Source organism: Falco peregrinus, chromosome 13 (genome assembly GCF_023634155.1).
Source record: "Falco peregrinus isolate bFalPer1 chromosome 13, bFalPer1.pri, whole genome shotgun sequence".
Lineage (NCBI taxonomy): Eukaryota > Metazoa > Chordata > Aves > Falconiformes > Falconidae > Falco > Falco peregrinus.
In genome coordinates this window covers 14,281,448-14,289,341 of record NC_073733.1, presented here as the reverse complement: position 1 = coordinate 14,289,341, position 7,894 = coordinate 14,281,448, and the positions used below count along the sequence as shown (strand labels likewise).

The 7,894-nt window shown below is 48.6% G+C and overlaps 1 protein-coding gene across 1 annotated transcript in view; it reads right to left on the bottom strand.

Moving 5' to 3' along the window:
• Positions 1–749: 749 nt before the first annotated feature.
• The window catches only part of HTR2C (5-hydroxytryptamine receptor 2C), a 103,149-nt gene continuing 96,004 nt past the window's right edge, over positions 750–7,894 (bottom strand). The window contains exons 7-11 of the mRNA XM_055818115.1: positions 7,070–7,602; positions 6,287–6,470; positions 5,039–6,109; positions 2,017–2,196; positions 750–1,926 (exon numbers count right to left, since the gene is read on the bottom strand). The gene's annotated coding sequence lies outside the window, so the exon portion shown is untranslated. The remainder of the gene's footprint in view (positions 1,927–2,016; positions 2,197–5,038; positions 6,110–6,286; positions 6,471–7,069; positions 7,603–7,894) is intronic.

Genomic DNA, 7,894 nt, shown 5'->3' with positions numbered 1-7,894 from the left:
CAGCTCATGCGACAGGCCAGACGCAGGGGGCTCAGGACGGCATTTCCTCCTCTGTACGATGGGACAGAGCAGCTCTTTGCTTGGTGCCATCCCACCAGCTGGAGTCCCCTTCCTTCCCTCCCTGTTCTCCACCGACAAGGGGCACAGCCCTACCCCACGGCTGCCCCTGGCCGGCACAGGGCAGAACCTTTGCTGTGACTGGAGCTGGAGGCTGGGCTGTGTGCGCTTCCCTGCAGAGTGATGGGCCATCGGGGCAGGGCGATCTCCGGGAGGACCAAGCCTGGATCTCCTGCTCTGCAAAACTAGGATGAGCAGAGATGCTCACCGAAGCTTGTTCTAGGGTTTTTGGGTACTTTCAGAAATGAGAGGACTTTGGCACACCCAGACCTGGGTAGCATTTAGGTTATGGGTTTTCAGAACTGCTGCCAGGGCAACAGCTACTGCACTAAGAATGATGGTTAAAACCAGAAAAAACACTAGAGAAAACTACTGGAAAGAGTCCTACTGAGAGTCACCACTACCGGTAGACCTCTGATGTTCTGCCAGCCTCTTAAACAGTTTAAATGTCTAGTAAAACCAGGTGAGCCGCAGTGAGAGCCTCCCCCAGGGGAAAAGCTAGGCAGGCAGCCAGCGCCCACCCTGCTGCCCTGGGTACCTCTGAGACAATCCCACCCACCCCACCACACAGGAACGCTGGGCACAGGTCTTTGGAGGAGCCAAACGGGGTGGCAACACTGACCTGCTGGAGGGGCTTCAGCTGGGTTAAAGTTCCTAGTCTAATTTTGTCCCAAAAGAGGGAAGAAGGGAAGAAGAATGAAAGAGAACGGGCACAGGTAAAAGGTGGTAGAGGAATGGATGTTGTACCTCTGCAGCTAGAACTCACCCCCAAAAAGATCAGAGCTATTTCAGTAACCACAAAATATAAAAGCTAGGCTGAAGCCTGCCTAGAAACCTGCCTAGTAACAGAGTGATAAATTAAGTGCATCTACTTATGGTATCTGTATGGTGCAGCTTTCTAGGCGTGTTTAGGCAGTGAAAGATGGGCTTGGTTTTGGCGTGGGGCTCCCCACTCACCAAACTTGCCCCTGCAGAAGGTCCTCACTGCAGCAACAGCAGCAAGACACCCCCCACCCGCTTTCTCTCAGCATCACATCTGCAGCACGTGCAAAATCTAACCCAAATAGGTGGCCAGCTGCTAGTCCTTCCTAACATCCTGAACCTTGCTAGAATTTCAGTAGTATGCTTCTCCCCCCGTGTGTTTATAGAACTACACTAATTACATATTTCTTTTGCACAGTATTTGCATTACAGTGGTTTAATTAATTTGCTGCAGTCCATAATTAATATTTTCAGTAAAGTGCTTTCAAAATTCCTCCTTTGGTATACTCTGCTCTTATTGTTCCCATCTCATGACAGAGTTCCCCGGTGTTTTTACCTTCTTAGCTCCACATGTCTGGTGAGGTACGTCTTTGCCAAGCACACAAAGATAACTCCTTTGCATACCCTTGAGTTTAGAGTCTTTTTTTCTGTCTTTGACTGATAAAGTCTTAGAGCTATTTGTTGAAGAATGAAAAGCAACCTCTCCTACAGAGCTTTTTTTCCCTAGAGAATGTCAATAATTGTCAAACATATGAAAGCACGATCCTGTGCATGCTGCAGGGAAATGCAAAATCAATTTGTGTCTGTCAGATTCTAACTGCTTCTGGGAAGCAGCAAAACAGGGAAGGCGAATGCCAAGGTCTCTGAACTCACACAATCACCTCCTTCTCTCACTGGGGTCTATTTTCAAGCTGCCAACAAAAGAATAATTTGAAAACCAGTTTACCTTCTGTTTCCTCGTTATCCATCGTCATATTTTTTCATTTTTCTGACTGGCCTCTGAATGCAGGATTTTGAAGTGTTTCAACCACTATAACCTGCCAATGGCTGAAAGACATAAAGCGAGGCTGGCATCTCTCAGGAGCTTTTTACTCCTCTTGCACTTGAGGAAATGAAAAGGTAAAAGTTGTAACTCACCGGCTGAGGCGTCCCTGCTGAAGTTTTCCATCTCGTACAGGCGCTAGAAACATCACGGCCACTGGGTGTCAGCATCTGTGCTGGGACGCAGAGGAGGACGAAAGCAGGTGCAGCATCGCTTCCGCCAGGATTCAGTATTTAGGGCATGAAAATTAAACAGAGGGGACAATGGCTCTCTCACTGTAAAATAGATGAGTTTGGGGGTTTTTGTACTGCTAAGCGGAGAAGAGTCACATCTTCATCTCATCGTTCAGCACCGGCCTGACTGCCGGCTAACACCACTACTTGTGCCTCATGGCATCGTGACTGTGGCCCAGCGCTGCAGCACTGACGGGAGCTGCGTCCCCCATGGCATGTGCTAGCTAAAACCATCCCCTGCCCCTGCCCTGCCTCCCATGCTCACCATAAGCACCCACAGAAATGCCCCATCAGCTCAAACTGGAGGCTCAGCCAAGCGGGGACTGAGCCCCGCTGCAAGCCCCTGCCTCTCTCTGGCATCAGCTCCTGCATCCCGAGTCACCAAGGGTCTCAGCATCCATCGCGGAGCCTCCACAGGTCTCAGCACCCTTCCACAAGCCACTGCAGCTCTAGGGAGTACCTAGATCTTGAAAGGATGTAAAGTGGAGTGGCACAGCCCTTCTGGCTTCAGCTTCTACATGTCACAGCCTTGGGAGCGCAGTAACTAATGATATCATCTAAAATGTAAAGAGCTTCATGGGCAACGGCAGGTTTGCAGCTCACTGCCTTGTGCAGCAGGGTACATTTGAGAGCACTGTCAAGCTCTTTATGTCTATGTAGAAGCTGAATTTTCTCAAGAGGGTCTGTGGTTCTCATAGCTTCAAGGCAAACAAGTACAGCTGATGCATGTGCTTAACAAAACAATTTGAGGCAACATATTGTGGTTGAGCTGTCTGAACAGCTGAAACAGCTCTGCAAGCCGTCTGTGTCAAGATCCTCTTCCCAGCGTAGGGAGAGGTAAAACAACCAGCTGAGAAACGACAGCCATGCAAGTTTTGCACCGAAACTGAGTATTCGCCTCCCTGCCATCCTGGGCTGCTTGCCTCCTATACTAGACCTCATCCAGATCCAGGCATAGCATGGGACTGCTCTGCTCAGAAAATAAACCACCATTTCAGCAAGTGTTACACCACCAGCTGCGCTTCCAAAAAAAAAAAAAAAAAAAAAAAAGGAAACTAATTTAAAAATCCTAAACATGGCCTTGACATTTGCTTGACATGCCCAGGAAACAACCTCACAGTTCAAGCAGATCTCATTGCTGAGAGACCTGAGTGAGAGATGGAGAGCTGAGTGCAGGTGCATCCTTAAGCATGGTGGCAGCCCCGCTGCGACCCTCAGCACGTGCACCCATCTCTGACAGCAAGAAGAGCCTGCACAGCACCTCCGCCTTCTGAGATACTGAGTTACGCTGCACTGCCCTGCCTTTGCTGAAAGGTGCGAAAGGTCACCCCAAAGTCCTGCAGCTGCAGCGGGACGGGGTGTGTGTGTGTGGGGTGGTGTGTTTAAGCCGTGGTCATCAGTGATCATGTGCGAACTGTTTTTCCTTGCCTTGCCTGGCAAGCTGTGAATGGAGGTGGTAAAAGCATGTCACACCTTTGGTGCAGTTGGATGTCCCACCTCACCAAAGCACCGGGGACTTGCAGGAGTAATTTTCATTTAGATAAGAACCAAGCAATAAATATCAGGGTGTTGTTTCTTTTTACAAACGAGGAATGCCTTCCTTTAACAGAATGCACTTATCTAGATATCTTTATGACTTAAAAACAAATGAAGGGTGGAAGAATGTTCACCACTGAGATTCGCAAAGTAGTGGAGAAAACATGCACACCAAACCGAAACTTGATGTTATTGGGAGCAGAAGCTCTATACTTCAAGGCTAAAATTTGTAAACATCTCAGTCCCTCACCACCCAGGAACAGGGTCAGGCTCAGAGGACTGAAGAGTTATTTATCTGGCCACTTTTGGAAAGAAAGGTTATACTGGAATGTACGCCAGATAAATCCAAAGATGCCAAGTACCCCATGTGAACATGTGCTGCACTAAGTGTACAACTGCCCCCAGCTCCGTCCTACTTTGAATCTGCTGTCAATCCACCTGTGTGCTGACTGCCATGGCAGTCCACAGCAAGCCTTTTCTGCCAGTCTGCCTGTGCAAAACCTGATCTTCGCGGGGATTGCAGCCTCCCTTGGACATGTCAACATCCCTTCCCCAAGCACCACTCCCTGCATAGCAATGACACACAAGTGCAGCTTCAGTAACAGCAGACAGATGCACAGTGTGTTAAACTATCCAGCACATACAGCTGTCTCCATGGAATGGCTACAGAAAATTTACAAAGGAAAAGAAACCAGAGACAACAGATGGCAGTCCCCATCCTGCCTCCAGGTACCCGAACATCCTTTGCACCCCTGCAGGGTCTGACTGTAGAGCCAGAGCTCCTCAAGGAACCTGGGAGAGCCATGGCGCCACTGAGAGGTCCCCACCTGATGCATAGAGCTCAGGAGAGGCCAGTCCTTGCCTTTTCTGTTACGACATTCCAGCTCTTAAATGTTGAACTGGAAATATGTCCCAGCCTTTGGGAGTCTCAGATTGGTCTTGGCTGGTAGCTGCCCACAAGTTTGTGCCCATGCTGCCAATTTATTTAGAAACACTCACAGTGAGAAAAGAGTAATTATGATGCCTGCCAGGTTCAGCTAAGTCCACTTTTAACAACAGAGAACTTAAAAGGCCAAACCCACCATTTATTTTACTGAAGCGAAAGCATGAAGATCCTGGCTACACCACTGGAAAACCGAGTGACAAAGAGAAACATTAAAAAAGTCAGATAGCACAAGCACAGAACAGGTTCTCAGCCCATAAGGCTGCTCACCAGTGTTTTCTCAGCTACATCAGCTAACGGCAGCCCAACAAGACATTGCCTCAATGCTGCAGCTCTCCAGAGACTGGCTCCAATAATTCTCAATTTCCATGAAAATGCTGTTGTGGGTAAATAAAACTTACTTACGTGACTACATGCAGTCAGACTTTGGCTACCCAAGCTGGTTGGTTCTGGATGCTTCTGAGAATGCACATGAAATACTGTTTCACACGGTTTGGGGCTGGCTCAGGGCTGGGAACACACAGCCTTCACAACGCCTTGACTTCATGTCCTACTTGCAGAAGACACACTGACTTGGCATGGCCTCGCTTGCCTTCCTCCAAAATTGTGGCATTTTTCGTGGCTTTGCTAGGACTTGGAAGGACCGTAGCATAAAAGCAGTGTTCTTGCTTCAAGATGTTTGTTCCTCCCACACTTCGGGACGCGCCGCCAGGGAGGTCAGAGGTGCTGCCGTGCAGATGGCTGGCTTGGCACCCAAGCTCTGCCCGCTGGGAGGCTGGGGACAGAAGGGCTGAGCTGGGTCCTCCCACTGTACCCCTATAGCATAAAACCCTGTGGGAATGCAAAAGCTGAGCCCTCAATAAACTTTTTGGTTGATGTTACTGCTGCCTCACCAGAAAGTGCAGTCCCATGCCTGGAATACTCCACCTGTTAGAAACCTGCTTCTAATTCCTAGTTTATATGCCAATGTTTTCCTCTAGCCTAAGTAGCTCCTCTCCCTCCTCAGTCAGAACAAGCACTCCCTGATGTCCTGATGGAGAGCTGTCCTCACCCTCTTGGGCTGCTAGGAGGAACAAGCCAAGCTTTCTACTCTCTTCTCATTAAAAATGTCCTTGTGCCTGTGCCTGGACTTGCATCCCCCCACTGTGACTGTCACTGGGGCTGCAGCTCAGGCCCAGCTTTTTAAAGCTGAAATGCCAATGAACTGCAGCACCGCAGGCAACCACATTCACTTACCCTCAAGAAGTAAAGATCTAACTAAGGAAAAACCTCCATTTGTTCGCCATGGTTTGCTGCACCACCCGTTTGTTGCACAGAATTAGTAATGCATCCCCACTACTTTGCTACATGCCACTGCAGGACAGCCTGGTAGAGGACACAGGTAGTTTCCTCTTCAGCAACACCAAGGAGAGGTGCAAGATTGAACGAATGCTCGTTTCAGGGTTAGCCCACCTGTGTGCCAGCCTCGTCGCTGCGCTGCAAAAAAGAAGGGGGAGCACTTAGCTGAGGGGGTTGAACATTGCCATGGCTTCACAGGTGAGTCACTGCGACCTGTGGGTGCTCTCTGAAGATGTTTTGGGGCATGAACTATTGCTGCCTGTAGGGAAGGAAACGCCAACACACCCGAGATCTTTGCTGGGCATTTGCACTTACCTGTTGCTTTCAGCAGTATCAAAATCTTTGGGAAGCATGGGGTCCGCAGGCAGGTCACTGAAGTCTTCCTCCCCAAAAAGTCACAGAAAAGCTGTTCTAGACTTCAGTCAGGGGAACGGACTCTGATTAAGATCATCAGTAGCTTTGATGAGCACCCATCCACCACCAGCACCCGCCTGTTCTTCTGTAGGAGGACACACTAACATCAGCATCACACACAAATGTAAAACGGCTCTAGATTGTAACAAGTGCAACCAGACAGTGGTCTACAGGCACCAGCCTACAGATTGTTTTTAGTGTATCAGCAATTTAAATAAAATGCCACAATTAGATTCTATTAAAAAATACGTTGGATAATTAAGCTGCATTTTAACTAAATATTAATTTATCCAGTTTGTTGAACCAATTACAATTCAAGTACAGGAAAGTTCACAACAGTGGGTTTATCATGCCCCCCCTGTGCGATGCTGCATGATCCATTTTTCAAGTCACTGAACACCTAAGTGTTGGTAGCCCAATGGAGTGACAAGGCAGCAGCCATTGTCGCAGGAAACTGTGGGGAAATTGTCTTTATATGTAAGAGATCTTTCATTTTGGGGGAAGCAGAACATAAGGCAATGTTCCCGAGAGATGCAATAGGTAACAAGGATCTCTTCACAGTCTCAATTTTCCACAATGATTTTTCACTCATCAGCTGCTGTGAGCAGTCTGTACAATTCTCTCGCTTTCACCACCCCAAAGCAATCAAGAGTTATTCGACTTACATCACCTTGAGACACTTACCCGCTTGCTAGGCACCTCCCCAGATCTTGGAAGCTGTGGGCCAGGAGCCCAGGCTTTTGCAGCCTGTTCTGCATTTGCCCTGCTGAGCGAAGAGTGGAGCACATCCCGCAGGAGCCCTCCTGGGGGGAGCATGCAGGGGGCTGCCCGCAGGGGTGTGCTGCGCAGGGCACCCTGCAGTTGCCACACTCCCTCCCCAGGTACTCCCATATCCTCCTGCCATCAGCAGAACCGGTGATTTAGGATGGTTTTGAGCAATGTTTTCCATGGTGTAGCTCACGTACTTGACTGTTCATTAAAGATCTTCTGGTGTGGTTCTTTAATTGGCAAGTGTGCCTTGCTGCATTGATTGTCTGTCTTACACGTATCTAAAATCATTCACCTGAAGACTCTCCATCTCCATGTTGTTATGGGATTGTAGCCCTCCTGCACGGCCAAGAGGGAATGACACATCACACAGATATTTTGTTGACTTCCGACAGCTTCAGAGCACGAGTTTCAGGGTGGGTAAAAGCAAACAAGCGGAAGACCTGAGACTTAAAGAAAAATGAGGGAGAGGCAGAACAGTCAATAACACCTTCATAATTGAAAATAATTTTTTTTTTTTTCTGGTACATGCACCCCCACTGCTACATGATCACTAGAACAGCTCACATTTCACAGTGACACCTGTAGCTGCTTTTGAACTCCTCATCACAGGTTTCCTCCCCAGATGTTCCCATTTTTTCAAAGGAAGATTGAAGCATGCTGACATCTCCTGTTGCTCTCTGGGATGGATGTGTGTGCAGATGTGCACGTACATCTGTCCATCTCTGTTCTTCTGCTGCA